This window comes from Crocodylus siamensis, chromosome 3 (assembly GCF_052110815.1).
Source record: "Crocodylus siamensis isolate JL-2025a chromosome 3, ASM5211081v1, whole genome shotgun sequence".
Classification (NCBI taxonomy): Eukaryota; Metazoa; Chordata; order Crocodylia; family Crocodylidae; genus Crocodylus; species Crocodylus siamensis.
This window is the reverse complement of record NC_143397.1, coordinates 68,759,171-68,780,767: the sequence shown is the minus strand read 5'-3', so window position 1 is coordinate 68,780,767 and position 21,597 is coordinate 68,759,171. Positions and strand designations below refer to the sequence as shown.

Below are 21,597 nucleotides of genomic sequence, written 5' to 3'. Positions count from 1 at the left end.
AAAGCATTGATACCATAAGAAACAGAGGACTAGCTCACAATGGATTTTGAACATGAACTTAAGCTTAAGCCTGATAGTAAGGAGGAGCGGGGAAAGCAAGGGGGTAAAGGAAAAGAGTCAGGGTGACTTTACACCGGGGATGTAAAACATACAGCCCATGGAGCCCTGCCATCCAACCCCAGTGGGATCCCTTAGCAGAATCAAGTCCAAGCAGGGCACAGCATGTATCCATATCACGGGGCCAGTCCGCAGACAGGATCTGGCCCACAGACCCTGTCCTCTCCCTCCAGCATACCTAATCCACCAGCCACTCCAGCAGGTCTGGGACTGCTGCCACATGCAGTGTGTATCCTGAAGCTTTGTGGGGCAGGCACTGTGTACATTGTAGCCCAGCCATACCACCAGCTGAGCCGCACACAGTGGCTGCCCCAGCTGGACTGCACCACATGCAGTCCCTACTCCAGCAAGTCTGGGATCCATGATGCACACAGCACTGGCAGGCACCTCGTGCACTGTGGGTCTCAGACTGGCTGAAGTGGGTGCCATGGAAGTTGCAGTCCCAAAGCTGCTGGGGCGGATACTAACTGCAGTACAGTCCAGGTAGCTGTTGGGGCAGGAGCCAACCGTGGCATAGTACAGTGGGGCAACCACTGCATGCAGTGTGGCTGCACCTCTGGTCAAATTGTGCTACACAGTGCCTGTTGTGGCATACCAGGATCTGCACTGCATGCTGTGCCAGTCACAGACCAGCTGGAGTGGCCATCAAATCAGGTGTGCCAGGAGAAAAGAAAGGGAGGGGAGACAGTCCATAGGCCCACTGTCGCTCATGAGGCCTGCAAGGCCAGGTAAACACAACACCCCTGCTTTACACAGTCAAAATCTATATGCAAAAGAAACTGAATCTAACAGTGAAAGTGTGCATAGACTCAAGGAAGGTGAAATCGGTCTCGTGAAGGACAGTAAGGAAGGAATTACAATAGTCTACAGTGGCCTGGGGGAAATATTATTTATTTAACAAAAATGCACCATGCAGGAAGAGTCAAATCAGGCAGACGTTCAACATTATTAAACTGTTTTAAAGCTGCCTCAAATGGTTAAAAAAAAACCTACCTGGAAAAATCATGGCACTTTCACACATGCTTCAGCAGTGGGCATATTAATTAGAGTGGTTTTGAGTTGCTGTAATTAAAGCACCTGCAGCATCTCGTGTATCGGTATCCCCGCACTTCAAAATGGTGGCAGGGGCACTATAAAGCTTGATAAACAAGCTTTAGTTAAAGCGCCCCCACCACCATTTTGAAGCATGAAGATGCCAATACACGAGATGTGGAGGCTGGTTGGAGTGTGCTAAATTTGCTGGTGTGCTAATTAGCATGTTCCAGCCAACCTCTGTCTTGTGAATCAGCGTCCCCACGCTTCAAAATGGCGATGGGGTGCACTTTAACTAAGGCTTTATGAGCCAGCTTTAGGTAAAGCACCCCCGCCACCACTCTGAAGCGTAGGGATGCTGATACATGAGATGCAGAGGCTGGATGAAGCATGCCAGCCAACTTGATTAACTGAGTCTGCTCCAATGCGCTGTAATTGCAGTGCATCAGAGCAGCCTCCCTGCATGTGTCCAGGTACCTTCAAGTACTATTTTAAACAAATTCACATTCACACCATGTCATGTGGGGACATCAAGCATGCCATGACATGGGTCTGGTCAGTCCTCCAGACATGCCTTACTACATCAGTCCTCACCACTCCACCTGCATCCCACTGGTATAACTGGCCACTCTGGTACTTAGCCAGAAGTCTAGTGCCCCCACCTTCCTCCCTCTCCCACAAACAGAAAGTTTTCTTGACACGTATAAAGAGCTTCCTTACACTGCTTGCTTGATTAAAAATTATCTTTCTAACAACCAACTGTGTTCTCACTCTGAACTGTGGTCCCTCATCAACGCATCCCAAGCCTTGGGAACTAGGGCTGTGCAAATCTTCGGTTGCTTAATCTCTAAATCCGAATCAAATCAGGAGACCTATTAATCTCTCTGAATCAAATCAGAAGCCTCCAATTAGATTTGGAGAGATTCGATGGCAGCAGACCCGGAAGTGGACCAGAAGTACCACCTGCTCAGCGACTGGTGCCTCCTGGTGCTGGAGGAGAGGCACCTAGGGCCACCCCATGGCCAAATGCCAAGCCAGGAAGGGGGTGGGGGGGAAGGGGCAGTTCGCTGCTGAGCGCACAGGCGACCTCCCTGTACTCCTGTGGGATGTTCCATCCAACCCACCATCTCCACATTCACGAGCCACACCTTGTACCTCTCGGTACGTAGAAAAAAAACCATATAAAGTTATGGCTATGGCCGAATTGCCGATTCTCCGAATCGGAACAGAATCTTCAGATTCGGCTGAATCTAATTGGGACAGTGATCCAAATCAGCAAATCGAATCACTGTCCCCGTAGGCAGTCCAAGTCCAAATTGAATACTGCCCGCTTTGCACACCCCCTACACACCTACAGGCTTGGCAGCACCCAACTGACTAGCACCACAAATGAAATGGACCTGGGGGTAAGAATAAGGTCTGTGTGAAGCTTCCGGTGGCAATTCGATTTGGAGGAGATTTGGCCTGATTCAGTGGACGAATCCCCAAATCCGAATGGAGTCAGGGGACCAATTAAGAGGTCTGAATTGATTCAAAGCCTCCAAAACTTTGGAAAAGATTCAGATTTGGGCAGTCCCCAGTGCCTGCAGCACAGAGCTGCAACCAACTCTGAGCTGGTAAGTACTAGGGGTAGGGGAGCGTGGGCTGGAGCAGGGGCCATGGGGGGGACCCCTGCCAGGCCCCATCTCCTGCCTGCTCCCCCAGCCTCCACATGGCTGCCCTGCCCATTTTAACTCCTAGTGCTTTAAAAAAGCCCCAGTGCTCACCGGGTGCTGCCAGGCAGGGGGGCAATCCCTGCTGCTCCCCCCCACAGCACCATGATGCCTGGGGGGCTCTGTACAAGTCCCCTGACCCCCCCACTCCCTCACCACCACCCCCATAGCTGCTCCGCTCACCACAGCTCAGGCCCTTTAAGAAGAAAAACAAAAACAGAAAAGCCCCGGGACTCACCACTCCTGCAGCAGCCTTGGGGCTTTGAAGGGCTATTGCAGAGCCCCCCACATGGCATGGGGTAGTGGGAACTGCCCCCCCCCCCAGCAGGAACTGTGAGTCCAGGGGGGTTTAGTTTTGTTTTTCTTAAAAAGGCTGGAGCCGCTGTGGGGGGAGGGGGAGAGACACAACACGATTGCATGAGCCTTCCCATGCAGCATGGGGCAGTGGGGATTGCCCTCCATCTGGCAGGACCCACTGGGTTAGGGCTTTTTTTTTTTTTTTTTTTTTTTTTTTTAAAAAGAAGAAGTGCCAGGAGCTGGGGCAGGTGGAGCAGCCATTGTTGGGCTGGGAGGGATGGGCCTGGCTGATTCAGGGATTCGAACGAATCAATTTGGGACAGTGATCTGAATCACCAAATCTAATCACTGTCTCCCCGAATCGGCTGAATCCGAAGTCAATACTAGCCGCTTCATACAAGCCTAGTAATAAAAGACTACAGCATTAATATGAGCCAGCAGTGCAATGCTGTAGCCAGCAGGGCAAATAATAATCTGGCATGCATGAATCAATGCATCTCCAGCAAAACCAAGGAGGCGATTCTTCTGCTCTATGCAGCACTGGTGAGACCACAGCTGGAGTACTGCGTCCAGTTCTGGGCACCACACTTTAATAAGGATGTAGACAAGCTTGAGAGAGTCCAAAGAAGAGCCACCCATATGATCAGAGTTTTAAAAGGTTAAGCCATACAAGGAAAAGCTGAGGGACCTGGGACTCTTCAGCCTGAGGAAAAGAAGGCTAAGAGGGGACCTGGTAACAGCTTACCACTACACTAGGGGAGTATATCAAGGGCTCAGTGAGCAACTGTTCACCAGGGCACCCGAAGGGAAAACCAGGAGTTATGGCCACAAAGTCCTGGAAGATCAATTCAGGCTCAATTTTAGGAAAAACTTCTTCACAGAGAGGGTATTCAGATTGCACCATGTCTGGAGGGAGCTTATTCCACAATCACCTACCCTGGAAATCCTCAAGAGCAGACTAGACAGTCACCTTGCTGGGGTCACCTGACCCCCCAGTTATCTTTCCTGCTTGGTGCATGGGGCTGGACTTGATCTTCCAAGGTCCCTTTCCGGCCTTACAATCTATGAATACATGGTAGGTAAGTGTGCAGGCTGCTTACAGAAACACTCCAAAGTACAGTAATCTTTCATTACAGAATAGTATAATACTTATAGCCTCTTTTTAATTATATCTTGTTTTTATTTACATAAACAGTATTCATAACTAAAAACAATAAGCAGGAAGTCAGCCAAGACAACAAATGGCTGGATAGTTCAAGTCAGATTATAGAGTAGTATTCAGTTACACCATCATCACAGCTTTTTTTTAAATTATTAAGGGCCATTCAACATTCTTAAAATCCAAATAGTTTAAAAGCCACAGCATTGCAAAATGACAGACGGAATATTGCACTTTCACAAAAAAAAGAAAAGTTACCATCCTCCGTCGCCCTCCCCGAAAGACATTTTTATAATGAAATGGTGTTTGTTAAGTATTATGGAGTACCCAGTGGACAATTTAAAAATGTATGGGAGTTTCTTCATTGCAAGAAAACAGTACCTACTTATTTGTACTTTGCTAGAGAGCCACATCAATGGGACTAATTCAGGTGAGCACATCCACACAAGTCAATTTCTGGAGGGGAGTTTAAAACTTTCCAGAAACTAGTAGTTGGACCACCAGAAAGACTTTACACACTGTTACAGAGGATGACAAGATTTCAGAGCCAGAAGTTCTGGCTATGTTATACCCCAAAACAGATCACATTGTAAAAAATATTAGCCAAAATACTTTAGCTACTGCTATAGACTAGGTGAAGCCAATGGTTGGCCATGACCAGTAGCATGAGGAAGCTTTTTGGGCAAGTCTATTTTAGTATCATGCATCACTCCAGCAGCAAAGACCAAAAAAAAGCCATGCCCATCTGCTCATCTAACACTAAAAGTCAGAAGTGTAGCAGGTGAGAAGTTCCAGCAATGCTCCCCAGTCTTGAGATCTCATTCTCTGACGTTTGCTGGAAGTGATGAGGGAAGACATCTTTGAAGCTTCCTCAATTTCACCTTTTCAGGTTTGGTGCATGTAGAACAGGAGGAAGTAGAGGCCTTATTTTCTTCAGTAGCAGTATAAAAAGCAGACCAGAGCCTATACAGATGCATCTTTAGGACCCTATCAACCATACTGTTTGCCAGCACATTTAGACACATCCTATTTCTAGGTTTACATCAATTTTCATGTTACTGAGCTGGCAGGTTTCCAACAAAGACTGTGCAGGGGCCAATGGATTAAGCCTCAGGGATAACATTGATGATACCCATTACAATGTAACTTTTTAAAGATGATCTAAACATTGGAAAAAACACATTTCTTAATACTTACTTTATTCCTTGTTAATACACCAAGTCTTTTCTTAATTTAAACAGAAGTATTAATAGATCACGGCTCCAAAACATTCCAAAAATCAAGAAAAAGAAACATGCTTCCTTAACTGCTCCCTTATGTATTCAGAGTTTAATTAAATGATCATATACTATTTCTCTAATATACAGTACCACTTGTATAACTATGGAAAGGGCATTTAATACTGGAGAAACCATTGAAATTAAAAATAATTTTATAAATACAAGATTTAGTTTATGAATGCAAGAAGGCTCATACTCATTTCATAAACATGCATCTTCAGGTTTGCTTGCTTCCAAATCATCCTTTCAAACTATTTCATATGCTCTTTCTTGTCAAATGCTCTCTTCCATGTGTGTTAACACTCTCGGCCTAGAAACAGAGCTTCCTCTCTATAAAATGCCTGAGGTCTACCTAAGAAACTTTTCTAGTCTATGCAGACTTCCAGGAACCTTTCCATATATCTCATTGGGAGTGCATGCATCTATGCATTTCCTAAGAAGTCTGTTTCAGCTCTCCTCAGTTTCTAATACAGGTTTAAATCTACTATAAGCAAAATGTGCACCTTTTCTTCTCAGATTTTCACATAAGCTTACAAGAAAAATCGTATTTTATACATTTTGAAAAGAACAAACTAAGTGTGTACCATAACACTGAAATCAAATGCACACTTTATTTTTGGAAGGCAGAAATAAGAAAATATTTTACCAGAGTTATAAAGACATAAAACAGGGACAGAGTCTAATATTCAATTCACCTACTCTCCCCCTTTCTTCCTTGGCAATGGAAACCCTAGCAGCTGCTGAGGAGTGGTCTCTATGGGCAGATCCAGGATTCTGAGAACAGCTAGAAGCATCTCCAAAGCTGGGAAACAGGAGAGAGACTAGAAATAGGTAGCATGCAGTACAATTGCCCTAAGAAAGGTGAGCTTGATTAGTGGAGCATCCAAAGCATTAAAAAAGAGAAACAATTATTAAGACTTCTGGAGCAAAGAGCAGCGAACCATTATGCCAACTGACTCCCTCAGCTGCCTCAAGAGTAATGCAACAGGTGTTGCACACTAGAGCAGGAATATCCTTGTCAGAAAAATCAGGAGCCCCGCTAAATACTCACAAGTCAATTCGGGGAGCTCATTTTGGGGAGAAAGTCAGGTGCTCAATTTGAGAAAAAAAAATGGTCTATAGCAAGTGATATAAGAACAATTCCTAAAGAGATTAGGCAAATTAAAACAAATTGGAAGCATGCGCTTTAGAAGTCAAATCCTATGAACACCAATGAACATCTTTAATCACAGTTGCAGCTTTAATCAAATCAACTGGGCAACTTACATGAGAGTCAATTACTAAAGCATTTCCACTACTGAGTCTTAAAAAAAAAAAAAAAAAAAAAAAATGCATATGCCCAAAACACGAAATACTCCTTCTGCCAAATCAAAACAATTACTACTGAAAGAAATTAAAATATATCTTTTGGACTAATTGCCATGCATAGGTTAAATGTATTTTAAAACATAATTAGCTGAAGCAATTAACAATATACACTTTTAATCAATGTTTAAGCAACTCTGTGTGCAGAAAGGCTCATCAGTACACTATGTAACAGAGGAGTGCTTGCCTCAAGCTTGGTATAAATGTAATGTCTATTAACACAAAGTTGCACCTATAATTAAACAGGCTTAAAATATTTAATTGAAAACTGGTGTGCATTCATGCCAACATATTTATGAAATAACTCAAGCTAAACCAAATCAAAACCAGTATATGGTATAAACGAGGGGTGTCAAACTCATCCAGACCCATGTGCCACATGAACAGCGAGCCCTAGCATGTTCTGTAGGTAGCACACAAGGCTGGGACATGATATGCACTGCACAGGGTGACCTGTGAAAATGGCCTTGTGTGCTGGCTCTAACATGGCACAATCTGAAGTGATCCCAGAGTCAGCATGCAGGGCCAGTCTAGAAGAGTGCCACACAGTGCAAACACCCTAGATCACCCACGCCCTGCAACCCATCCTGTGTGCAGAGCACAAAGCCCTATATCCAGCCTGCATTTGTAGCAGGGACTAGTTAAGTGGGAATTAAACCCCATGGGAAAGCAACCCGATGGACTTTGAGAAAAAATGTAAGTGATAGCATGCAAAAATTTCACAGTGATGCAGCAGTGCAGCAAGCATATTACTTGTATTTCCTAAACTGTGTGAAACAAGTTCAGGCACAGATCTGGCAACAAAGTTTTTCAGCACAAAATTTTTCACCTACAGAGTTCTACCAAAGCCAGTTGGGGGGGGGGGGGGGGGAAGGGGCAGCAAAGGGTGCGCCACACAAGCAGGATCAGATCTAACAGTACTGGCTTTTTTGTTTGTTTCTGAGTCTCTCCTCAAAATCTGCAGTAGGAAGGGGGCTCTACAACATGAGAAGTCTTATTTTAAAATGTATTTTCCTTCCAACAGGTGTCATGTTGTAATTTCCCAAATAGTACGAATGATGGTAACTCCCAGGAGCTGGCCATTCTCGCTACTCTCTCTCACCCTCCTCCCATTCTCTTCTTTGTCAAAAGGTTATATGTCCAAGGCCAAGTGAAAGCTAAGTCTGAGTTAGCTAATGCTATATAATGGATGCTCCATTCTTCTACATCAATCACTGTACTACCAGTGTTTAACTTATGACACAACCCAGCAGTTTGAAGTACACAGACGATGTTAACAAGCTATGCTAAATGATTATTAAAGATGCATTCAAACATTCAGAAGTGAAGAAATGTAAAACAAGTATAGTACTACCACTTTTCATGCAAGGTACTTACCTCGTAGATATTCATGGAAATAAAAGCATTAATGGCAATGAAGCACTCTGATACCATGAGGATAATAAGCACAGAAGAGCCCATAAGGACATTAATAATTCTATATTCTGGAGAGGGTTTGAATGAAGTGCAGTAAATGAGGCAGTAGGCCACACCCTGAATTGTGAGGACAAACAATACATAAATTACCCACTTTTTGTATTGAATAAAGAACCTCAATTTATGTAACCTCAGTTGTGTGAGTGCATGTGTGTGGATGCACACACACACGGAGAGTTTCACTATGCAACCCTGATAATTTAAAGTAAATGTGCTTGTTTCCTGAAAAGGTAATCATCTGAAATATTTCATCATATGGAGCTGTAAACCCCTATCCCTTCCAAGGGTCATCAGTAAATGTACCTTTGGAGAAACAGGCTTAAGATAACTAATACAGTAACAGAAAACTAATATCCTCCACAAAGATCTCTAAAAACAAGAGACTTCAACCCTGGATTTCAGAGCTATTCTCTGACAGCGGACAAATACTAGTAGTATGCTCTAGCATCTTCTAACCCTCTCCTATCCAGTGGATCCTTGTCTGCGTCTACACTTGTCATCCCTAGCATACTCACATTTGCCATAGACTCCTATTCCTTCTAAATCCTATCAAGTACAGCCAATCTAAAAAAATTCATGAAATTATAAATTGCAATAGGCTTGGCGATTTTGTCTTCCAGCTGTTAACCTATAAAGAGTACACTTCAGGATAATTTTAAGCTTCTCTCTGAAACCAAGGACCAGAAGGTTTAAGAAAGCCAGAAATCTAATGCAAATAGCCTGACTAAAAAAAATGGAGCTTTACTAATATATTGTGACAAAACTAGCCACCAAAAGAAATCACAGAAATTAAAGGCACTGGCTCCTCACCGCTCTGCATTCAAATTAAGCCATTTCCTCCTTTTTTCTGGGGCACTGTCAGAGGGAGCATCGGAAGCACATATGATAAAAATCTCCTTATTCTCATTTTCAGGGCTCAGCAGAGCATCACAATGAGCACCCACTGGCCTTAGGGATCACCTGCAGGAAGTCTTACTCAACTCTTATACCCTGAATTGGGGACATGCTCACTACAGGGGCAATTGTTAGAGAACTTAGCTGCCAAAGGAACAGGTTTCTACTAAGCATGTACCAATAACACTATTTAAAGCAGGGATGGGCAAAATGGCAGATGGAGCCATCAGCCAGCCTCCATTTCCAGCAGCCACTGCCCACATGGCTGGGGCCGGTCTCCAAGGAGACCCCAGCCACAGCTGTGCTGTGATAGCCAGGGCTGGGGTTGCCGTAGAGACCACCCCTAGCCACACTGGCAGGGCATGCAGCAGGGCAGAGGGCTGCTCAAGAGCTGCTGGGGTCTTGCAGCCAGGATAGCCTGGTCAGAGCCAGGGTAAAACTCTGATCTGCAGCCTGCACACTCTAGGCAGGGGTGTGCAGGCAGATCATGGCTCTGCCCCGGCTCGTGACCATGCTGTCACTGCTGCAAGGAGCTGGGGCAGAGTTGCTATCTGCAACCTGCACATCCCTGCCCAGAGCATGCAGGCTGCAGATCATAGATTTGCCCCGGGGTCCTTGCAGCGGTGACAGCCTGGTCCGGAGTTACCCCCGCCACAAGATCCCAGTAGCTCCAAGTTTCATGTTTTATTAGACCAACCTGTACACATTTTACCAGCTACATTCTGTCACCAGTTCTACATTCCTTGCCCCACCACCTACCTGTCTCACACCTATTGTCTCCCATTCCCTCTGAACTTCACTACATGCATTTGCATTTTCACTAACCTGTATTTTGCAAATTGACTTTATTCTACCCAGGAGAGCACACAAAATACCAACAGACTCTACGCCCAAAGAAGGATGTTTGTGCCCAAAAGCTTGCAAAGCATAGTTTTTACAGCTATTTAGTTGGTCTAAAAAGAAGCATCACATCTACCCAAAGAACCTTGTCTGCCAAGTTTTATGACATTTTACACTCTGCATATTTGTTTAGACCTATAAATGTGAACCAGGACTCCCCTACCGAGATGCAGGACAGACTCAAGAGAAACTCCACTAGGCCTAGGGTTAGGGAGGATCGAGTTGGGGAACTTCTGGAGGGATTGGACATGTTCAAATCAGCAGGTCCAGATGCTCTAAACCCCAGGATGTTGAGGGAATTGGCACGGCTTTACGAGCACTCATGGTGCTCTGGCCAGGTGCCAGACAACTGGAAGAAGGCCAATGTGGTCCCCATCTTTAAAAAAGGGAAGAGGGAGGACCTGGGCAAGCATAGGCCCATTAGTCTTACTTCAATCCTAGAGGAAGCTCTTTGAGAAGATTATCAAGGAGCACATCTGTGATGAGCCAGCAGCAGGGATGATGCTCAAGGGCAACCAGCATGGTTTCATTAGGGGCAGGTCCAGTCAGACCAACCTGATTGCCTTCTATGATCAGGTCACAAAGTCACTGGATGCAGGTGTCGCGGTGGATGTAGTCTTTCTGGACTTCAGGAAGGCCTTTGACACCGTCTCCCACCCCATTCTCATTAAAAAGCTAGGTGACTCTGGCATTGATGCCTACACAGTCAGATGGATTACAAATTGGCTGTTGGGGTCATACGCAGAGAAAGGTGGTGGACGGGTCATATTCGACCTGGAGGGAAGCGGGCACTGGAGTCCCCCAGGGCTCGGTCCTTGGGCCCATGCTGTTCAATTTATTAGTGACTTGGACCACGGGGTAAAAAACACCCTGTTTAAATTCGGAGACTACACCAAGATTTGGGGTGAGGTGGGCACGCTAGAAGGGAAGGACAAATTACAGCAGGACCTAGACAGGTTACAGGGGTGGGAAAATGAAGACAGGATGAGATTCAATACTGACAAGTGCAGGGTGCTGCACTTAGGCAGTAGGAACCAGCAGCATACCTATAGGCTGGGGTACTCCCTTCTCGAAAGCGCGGTGGCAGAAAGAGATCTTGGAGTCATTAGCAACTCCAAGATGAACACAGGACAACAATGCAAGGACACAGTCAGTAGGGCTAACTGTACCTTGTTGTGCATCCACAGATGCATCACAAGCAGGGCCAAGGAGGTGATCCTCCCCCTCTATGCAACACTGGTCAGGCCGCAGCTGGAGTACTGCTTCCAGTTCTGGGCACCACACTCAGGAGGGATGTGGACAGCATTGAGAAGGTCCAAAAGACGGCCACTCGCATGATCCAGGGACAGCAGGGCAGACCTATGAGAGGCTACAGGACCTTAACCTATTCAGCCTTCACAAGAAAAGGCTGAGGGAGGACCTGGTGGTTGTTTATAAACTTACTGGGGGGGGGACCAGCTGGGATTGGGAGAGACCCTGTTCCCCCGAGCACCTCCCAGAGTAACAAGGAATAATGTCCATAAGTTATTAGAGGGTAGGTTTAGACAAGACATTAGAAGGCGCTACTTCACAGTCAGGGCAGCTAGGATCTGGAACCAACTTCCAAGGGAACTGGTGCTGGCTCCTACCTTGGAGGTCTTTAAGAGAAGGCTTGACATTTACCTGGCTGGGGTCATTTGAGCCCAGTTCTCTCTCCTGCCCAGGGCAGGGGGTCAGACTAGAAGATCTACAAGGTCCCTTCCGACCCTACGTCTATGAATCTATGAACTGTATCATCATCTATAGCTACCCAACAATTCTCTACCTAATGGAGTCTTGATACAAGTAAATAGTTTTGGGGAATCTTTCCCTCAACTGCCACAAGTGTTTCTAACCATTGCATCATAAGCCATCAGACCTCAACAGTGTTATTAGCCCACTGAGAAAACATTGCCAAAATTAAAATTATTAAGTGCATGTGGGAATCTTCCATTTGAAAGGAAAGCTTTTCATTTTTTCACTCTAGATTTCTTTTTAAAAATGCAGCTACTTGGAAAATTGCTGAAGCACACTATGTTTGCTTTGTACCTCTGACTACCTTGCCTCCACTCTGACCATTGCCTTTTTTTTTTTTTTAACCTGCAACTCATGTTCCAGCAGCTGCATTTTAACAGTTCTTTTTCAGATTGCTGCAGAATTAAAAATACAGTGGATATCCTCATGCACATGTGAAAATAGGCCTGGCGTGCGTGGTGTACACCTATCAACATGATTATAGGTTGGTGACACTACACGAGTAGCAGTACCATAAATGAGTTCAGAAGGTGATGTCAAAAAAGTATCCTAGCAAGTATTCTACTTAAGTCACAATTTGGCATACAAGATGTACATAGGTGCTTATATGAATAATCATATATTGATAGATTTTTTAAATCAGGGCTGTGCAGAGATACTAGACCTAGCTCAGGTAGTCCAGTGTGCCATGTAGACACACACTACCAACACTTGCACAAAACTCAAAAGGAAATATCACACCTCCTTGAAAAGGACACCAAAGAAATCACTTACATGCATAACATGATTTTAAGAATGGTATTCTGCGATTTAAGAAGCCTAGAGGCAACTGCCTCACACTTAAGCTAGTATCACAAGGCCCACAAAAGCAAAGTCATAGTATGCCACAGAAGCCATGTCTACTGGAGCTGTGCAACAGATTCTAGATTTTCATATACAAACAGCTCTTGTCCTTACAGCTTCCAAATACATACATGTAAACCGTTGCAAAGTTTTCTTCCAAAGCTTACAGAGAGACTGAACTAATAGATGAAGGACATAAATTATCCTGAGTCACCTTCCTAACATTATGAACATTTAAAAGTTAAACCTAATGTCAACCAGTATTGATGGAAACAATTGTTCTTTGCTTATTTTTACTGGATGTGGTGCAGTACATTAAAGAACAGCAAGACAGCAACATAAGAGTGATCGGACTAAGAACACAGATTTTCTAGCTTGCTAGAGAAAACGTCAGAGAATGACAAACGACAGACTTCATGTCCTACATGTTGCAAAGCAGATAGGGACTTGGTTTATTATCATTAGAAAAGGAAGCTCTAGCCAGACCTAAACATAACAGAGACGCCAAGCATGGCTCAAAAAATATTAAGTGACATACTCAAAGTCACAGAAGGTGGCTGGATAGAATGACTATTTGCCCAGTGCTTTAGACCACAAAGCCCATTTTTCCAATCACATACTTTATGCTACTTTGTTCCACAAAACTACTACTCGCAGAACCATTTATTTTAAAAATCAGGAAGACACATTGGTTTATTTAAACTATCAATCCCTCTACAGGTTTCCCTTGCTTTATGTGGGTTCTGTATGTGCAAATTTGCTCTTATGTGATGACCCTGTTTACACCAAAAATTCATTACAAGCGAGGTAAATTAACTTATGTGAACGGTGTGATTGAAGCCCACAGTTAGCTGCTTTGTGCAGTACACTGTGGGAGTGATGCACACCAAAATATAGTCCCTTGTGTGGATCTGTGCTCCTCGCTTGTTGTGTGCGACATGCGTTTCTGTAATTGCTTCCCTGTTATGATGGTGCCCTGTGCTTGTGTGTACTGTCAGCTGCTGCTGAGTACCAAAATTGTCTTGTAAAAGTGATAGAAATGGGTCTGAGGGTCAGTGCACCCAAAGTCTTGGAACGTATCCCTATTTATTACATTGTGAAGTGAGTTCCCTTTATGCGAATTCAAGTTATGCACTGTTTTCCAGGAACACAAGTATAGCATAAAGTAAGGGAAACCTGTATCTGCATGGTATAAAAATAAACCACGATTAGCTGAATATCTACCTCTTAACTTTTCACCTTGAATAGTATGGGAGAAGCCAACTGTATAAACATTGAACTGTAAACCAAAGTGTAAAAGGTGCACTGAATTAGACAATCATTAGCACCTCACGCTTTTGCCTGCTCTTCTAGCGTATGTTTTATCTCCTTAAAAAAAATAAAAGTACCAGCATGCCAGATTCCTAGGTTCATTGCTAACTTTAGTTTCTACATGCCATCCATGTGCCCTAATTGTGTTAAGGTTGGGTTTTGTTTGTTAACTTTATTTTTAAATGGGATATAAAGCCGATCAATAAAAATATAGTTTCTCGCTATTACAACAAAGTAAAAGAGATCTTCCATTATGCTACAATTAGTTTTTTTTAAATGTACCACCTTATTAGAGGTAAATATTTAAAGTTAGATGCAGTTTTCACAGTATGCATATCATTTTTTTTAGTGTGCTATTTCTGTAATTTTGACATTCTTGGAAAATGTATATACTAAAATCACTTCCATTTTACTCTTCTACTTGCATGATTTATTATCAATATCCTTACACCCTACCAAAAACATATCAACTCTGCTTAGCTGAGCACTTGATGACATATTTCTTTACCAAAAGTAATTGTGTAAAAACACTGCCATCTCTTTTTAAAACAAATAAGAATACCTTCATATAACAAAATATACTAAAAACCTGCCTTGAGTTACTATTATTTAAATAACCTCTTTTTGAGGAAAGTCAAGGAGAGGGACAATCCTGTTTTTAAATGCACATGACCCAAGGTCAATTTGAGAACTTTTTTTGTTTTGGTATTTTGTATCACCAAGATTAGATAGAGATAAATAGCTAAACATGTTGTTCCAAACAGTTATTATGGAACAAGGTAATGAATAAGGAAATGGCCACACTGTTAAACGTTTTAGAGAAGATACAAATAGATTGGCAAGAGAACCTTTTCCAAGATTAGGCACCACAGTTTTGGGTGAGACAGAATTTGGGAAAGAGTTGTTAAAAACATGACTTGCAGTTTTCCAGGATCAGATGGGTCAAACTTCTACTCCAGGTGAGCTTAACCTTTTCAGATTCAAGGCACCCCTTTGAATATGCCAGTTCTTTGTTTCATTTCTTGACCAGGGAAAAACAATAGAGCAATTCCTCTATTGCAAAGAACTCAGACCGACTACAACAGGGTGGAATGGTTTAGACAAAACAGATTTTATTTGAAAACTCTGGGTTTATCTTTAAAAGGCTCTCACACCACTGCAGAATGCCATGGCATCCTGGTTTGAGTTTCACCGTTCTAGACTCTCCATGACTGGCTTCCTTCTGGTTCACACATAAAAGCATGGACTTCCAAGAGAGGAAGTGCACTTTTTTCTGCAGAGGCTGCTATTAAAGTATCAGGATCTCATAAATCAGGATGAAAGACCAAAGCTACAACAGCTGAGGCTAGCACTAATCTGAAAATTACTTTTGACTGAAATTTTACAAGTATTCAATTGACACATTAAGATCTCATGCTGTTTTTAAATGGGCAAGTCATGAGAGATGTGAAAAAAGGGAGAAGGCGAAGAAGCCTCAGGACAACTGAGAGGAAACCCAAGCAGTGGCTATAAAAAGAACAAAAATATTTTTCATGAAGCATAAAATTTTGTACAAGTTTTGAACTTCAGGTACATATTACTAATTAATGTATCCTAATTTGATAGGGGCACTTGCAAAAAAAAAAAAAAAAAAAGAGAGAGAGAGAGAAAACGGTCTTTTTTTTTTTTTTAAGCGTTCTGTAACGTACATAGCTTAGCTAAAGGATTTGTCTATTGCAAGCGTTTCAGATTTCCACAATGCAGGCAGGTTTGACTGTGATTTACATACTATTTCACTTAACTTGTTGAACCTTCCCCACTCAGAAGTTACATGAAAAGTCAATTTCTATGAATGAACCTCCTTAAAAAGTTTTAGAGAATTTCCCCTTCAGCTAACAAATCTCTTCTTCTTGTAGTGTTATCACAGTATTCCTACATTTCATGTGATGCAGTAGTTGGAATGAGATCCAGAAGTTCTAAAAATTTAGTAGTAGCAATTTGTAAAGCACAATTCTGTGAAGGTGACAAGTCTTCCATCTACAGAGCAAGTACAGCCTAGGCCAAGGGCTGGCAATGTCTTTGGGTAAAATGCCAAAACAACACCTGCAACCTTCACTTGTAAGATTACTGGTGCCAGGGTCAGAGGGCAGGGGAGCCATGAGGAGCCCTATCCTTGTTGTAGCAACGTAGCCCCGGCCCCTTCCCAGAGGCAAAAGTGCCAAGCAAAATGCTTTCACGTGCCACACTCTAGCACGTGTGCCGTGCTGCCTGGCCTAGGCAGCAATTGTGTGTGCTTAGCTGCATGCGTTATCCGTGATCACATTTAAAAGTGCACACAAGAAATCCAGTTACCATATTCAATCAATCAATCCAGGACAAATAATATTTCTAGCATACTAAACTAAAACCTGACAGGTCACAAAGAAAACATGGTGAAACACTCAGCATTTATACATAAAACAGGTATGTTATAGAACCAGGCCATACGGAATTCATCTAATCTTATTTACTCTGGCAAGAATAGATTTGATAGGATTTATATGCTTTATAGGCCTTTATCCTATTAGACTACAGCTGCAATGGCTTTTTAAACTTTGCATTGTTAAAGGAATACCATTAACTTGCAACTTGCATTTCCCTCCTCTGAACATTTTGTACCTCTGAGTCAAAGTCCCTTTCAGAAATATGAAATAAACTGAAGAGACAACATTTATTTCCCTGTAACAGACTCCTCTATGATTTCAGGGGGTTAATCGTTTTCTCAACTGCCAGAATAGCCTTGCCCAGCACAAACAAGGACCCAAACCTACAAAGATGAAATGCGATTGTTATTTTGTTTCAGACCTTCAGGCTGCCAAAATGTTTTGCTTGCCAGATGGGTCTTTCCCCACTCCACCCCTTTTTTTTAAGGATTTGAAAAAAAAAAAAAAAAAACCCAACAAGTTGCCGGCTCATGGCTGCAAATGAATGAATCTCCAGAAGAGTCAGGTCCAACAGAGCAAGCCCAAGTGCCACCTGGCCCTGACCTACAGGACAGCAGCAACAGGAAACGCAAACCTGTGCCCACACACAGAGGGGGGGTCCCTGCGGGGCGGGGAGCAGTCATCAGCCCCGACCCTCAGGGTGCGGGGGAAGAGCCGCAGCCCCGGCCCCCAACGCGGGGTCCGGCGGGGCGGGAGGATGCTGAGCGAAAGTGGCGTGGCGTGGCGTGGCGTGGCGTGGCGTGGCGCACCCACCCTCCCCCTGCCCCGGCCCCACACTCACCCGCGGCGCGCGCTCGTCCCGCGCCGCCCGGCCCCGCCGCTTCCCAAGCAGAGGCGCGCGTCACAAACCACCCTCCGCCGCGTCAGGCAGAGCCAACCCGGCCCGCCCGGCCCCGCCGCGGAAGGGCGCGGTCCCCCGGCGGGGTCGGGTTCGGCTGCGGCTGCCTCCCGATGGGGCCGCAGGGAGGGCGCAGCCACGGCGGGCTCTGAAGCACAGGGGAAGCGGCGGCGGCGGCTGCACGCACAGCAACCCCGCCCCTTCCCGGCCCCGCCCGCCACAGGCTGCCGGAGGGCGGGGGATGGCGCTACGGGCGCCGACTACGGACACACCGCGGGAAAGGGGCGCGGGGGGGTTGGGGGTGGGGGGTTTACACGGACCTAAGGCGTGAGGGAAGGAACGGGGCGGGGACGCGAGAGGCCACCCTCGGGATGGGCGGAGCCCCCGCGACACGCGACGGGGAGGGGAAGCGACGATTGGCGGAAGATGTGAAGGAGGCGGAGCCTACAGCCGGACCAGTTTCGGCCGCTTCGCTGTCTCCCTTCCCTTTATTTTTTTTTAGACGTCAGAGACTGACAGGACATTCAGCCACTCGGAGGGCGAGAAGCGGAAGTGGAGCCGGCTTGAAATGGGCGGACGTGAGTGGTTGCCAAGGCGCGGAGTGCAAACAGCCAATAAGAGACGTGCCTGCGAGCCTCCTCACGCTAGTGGGCGGCTGCGTCTAAGCGCTGCTCGGTTAGTCTGGGGGCTTCGCCACCTCCACCAATCGCCTTTTCCTGTCCCGGTCGCGTGTGGCAGGGGCTCCGCCTACCCCAGAGCAGCCTCTAGTGTCCACAATCGGAGCCCGTCAGGGGCGCGTCCCTGACCAACGCGAAGTCTGGCTTTTCTCGTAGGAGTCCCCGCAGTGCTCGAAGCCGCCACCGCGGCTGCCCACTGGGGCTCGTCCCTGCAGGGAAAGGCGTTCCTCTTCCCGCAGGCAAAAAAACAAGAGAAAAGTACGAGCATTTTCCCAGCCTAGGGAGAGGCTGAAGAACAGAAGAGCCCCTGCCCTGCGGCTGCCTCAGAGCATAGGTAACTGGTGCCTCCTGAGTCTGGAGGGGGACCAGCAGAAGCCAATCACTGCCCCCAGAAGTGCCAGCAGCAAAACCAGAAGTGCCACCACCACTTCTCTAGGTGCCTCCTCTCCCAGCTGGCACCAATCTTGGGGGGGGCACCACCGGAAGGCGCTTCTCTCAATGCCCCAATTCCTGGGCCAGCAAAGGCCAATCTCAAGGGGGATGGCACATTCCACCCCCACTACACATTGCCTATGCTCAGGGGAAGAAAAGTTTCCTTCACCTTTTTTATGCCCAGCAGAGGAAGCAATTGTTTTGGGGCACGTGATGCCACAGCCATCCAGTTCTGGGCACTGCTGCCAACCTCCTTTGCCCTCATCTGAGAGAAACATGAAAGGGAAAGAAATGATCCTATGAGTGGGTGCCTTCTCCATGCTCTCTGCTGTCTTTGCTGTCCTCCTTACTTACCCGCCACACTTAATTAGGAGAAAGATGGCATGGGAAAGAAGTTGCCAGGTGCTGGAAGGCTGGTGCAGCCTCTGCCACAGGGCTCCGCCTCCCCGCCTCCCCTACACCAGTGTTTCCCAACCAGTGTGCCATGGCATGAAAGTGTGCTGTCAAACATGAACAAGTGTGCCACAGATTTTTGGCACAGCCGTGAGCTACAATAGGTATGAGGATGGGAAATGCCTTAACAGGTGTATCACAGAAAATTTTTATTAATGTAAGTGGGCCTTTGGCTGGAAAAGATTGGGAAACACTGCCTTACACCCTGTCCGCATATGACCTGTCACCAGTTGGGAGTTAATTCCCCTTATCAAGTCTCTCTTTCTTAGGTGTGAGGCTCATTGTCCTGTATGCAGGCACATCCACTTTTTGCCCTATGCAACAGTCCTCAGTTCCTTTGGCTTGGATTTCTTCCCCATTCTGCCTTCCCAGGCAATTCAGAACAACTTTACCTGGGTCTCCCCTTTTTGTCTAATTGTACATGCTTTGAGCATGTGCCCACCTGTAACAGTCTCATCAGAGACCTGGTCCTTCTTAGTCAGAGACCTTACAGAAGTTGCTCAGCCCTCTGGCCTTCTCCCTTCTTTGATCCACAAATTGTCTCGGTCTTCTCTTACACAGTCTTTTCCCACCACGACTTGTTGGTGTGCTGGTAGATTGGACTAGCCTGTCACTCCTTGGTTATCCTCCCCCTGGGGACTCACTGCAGCCATATTTGTATTTGGGTCTGCCCACATCTCCCTTGCTCAGTCAACATCTCATTTGGTTCCTTTCCACTTGTTTCTCTGCCTCTGCACAGATCCACAGCAGCTGGCACCAGCTGCTTCTCTCTCCCCTCTCCAAGGAATACTCCTGGCCAGCTGTTTTTCAACAGGGTCTTCCAGATCAGTGGCCAATCGGCATCACCTCCTGCGGCAAGCCACCACACTGTTGGATGTCCCCTCTCCTCCTCCCTGACAGCATCTGGCATCACCAGATGCAGGAGAAGCGAGACAAGTCCACCCCAAGTAAATACTCCTCCACTCTCTTCTAACCCTTGGAATGGGCTGCAGGCAGTCCCCGGTTACAGATCCAATGCTGTTCTTGTACCTTCTGTTGCCTTGGAGCCAACGTGGGATCTGAACACAGCTGTTGAACTTTACATGTTTTGTTGAGTATTGTTAAACAAAATGTGGGGTAGCAAAGGGCAGGCACAGGGCATTTGTCACTAGATCTTTTGAGTCCTCTTCCAGCTTTACTTCTCTATGAGGAGTCACAACTGTTTACTGCTGGCAAGCAACAACCATGTGGAGCAGTGGTTCTCAATGCTTTTTAGGCTCTAGGCAGCCCTTAGAGGTTTTGAAGACCCTGGTAGACAAAGCCTTGACTAAGATAAGATTACTGGAGATGATCCTGCCTTGAGCAGGAGCTGGTCTAGATGACCTCCTGAGGTCCCTTCCAACCATAGTTTTCTTTTATGGGTGAAGACAGAAGTGCAGCTCCCAGCTGTAATTCAGAATGCTTTTTGCAAAGTTCTGAGTAGCAACATTACCCCAAGCCAAACAAAAGTGCATGACTGGGAGGGGGCAGAGAATCTAGGTGCAGGCTGGGAGCCTGTACCCAGGTTCCCATAACAATGGCAAGTGCTCTTTGCCAGTGCTTGCTGTTTTCAAAATGATGGGGGAGGAAAGGCAGCAGAGGGAACTTGTTCTTGGGGCTCCCCAGCTGGTGCTAAAGGGTGGAGTGGGTGAACTGGAGCCTCCCCCATCTTGGGGGAGCTCCAATACACCTATCCCACCCTCCACAGAGGGCTAAAAACCTGCCACATTCAACTCTCTCTGCTTGCTTTCCCCACTCCCATTCTAAAAGCAGCGACAGGCTGGGAGCTCTGCAGACATGAGTTACAGAAGACACTACATTTTGGCATGTCTTTATCTGATACTTCATGCAACAAGGTATCAGATGCTATATATGCATGAATATTGTTCAAAATGAAGTGCAAAGGCTTCAGTTGTTGGATCCTAGATGGTCAATTATTCCCTTCATTGCTTTGGAATCTTTTGGAAAGCCTCTTGTGAATGCAACTGAATAACACAGCTTGCTAGTATAACCAGTCTCTTAATTTTTCAAAGCTTTTATTTTATAAAGAATGTTGTATCACAAAGTTTACACATAGATGAAATCTACTATAAGGACCTTCAAATGTTGAATTTTAAACTTTTTTTTTTTTTTTACACTAGGGATGTTTAAATTGCTGTTGCCAGAGAGTTATATACTGTTTTATTTCTCTTGCTCTTTTTCAAATGAAAATACCCTTTAAATTAAGGTCCAGGAATCCACAGTAATATAACGTAACCTCATGCCCCCATGACTTAATCTTCTCTTGCTTTGAGTTTTAGAGCTCATCCTCCTTTCCAGTAGTTTCTTCAAACATCTTTAAATGGCACATGCTGACTGTTGTTCTGCTTTTCACACATAAGTAGAAACAAAAACAACTAAACCATTCATTTCAAAATCTAATTCTTAATTGCTTACTATTGAAAACCTCCAGTGACTTGTACTAATCTGCCTCCTCTGGAATGTACTTCTACTGTGACAGATCCTTACCCTCTCTTCTTTCAAATTTCTTCCTGGCATATCTTTCTCAAAGGTCTTTA

The 21,597-nt window shown here is 45.3% G+C and overlaps 1 protein-coding gene across 1 annotated transcript in view; it reads right to left on the bottom strand.

Moving 5' to 3' along the window:
* The window catches only part of CSNK1G3 (casein kinase 1 gamma 3), a 148,825-nt gene extending 131,077 nt beyond the window's left edge, over window positions 1-17,748 (bottom strand). Inside the window, 1 exon segment of the mRNA XM_090038465.1 lies at window positions 17,403-17,748. The gene's annotated coding sequence lies outside the window, so the exon portion shown is untranslated.
* Window positions 17,749-21,597: the final 3,849 nt, after the last annotated feature.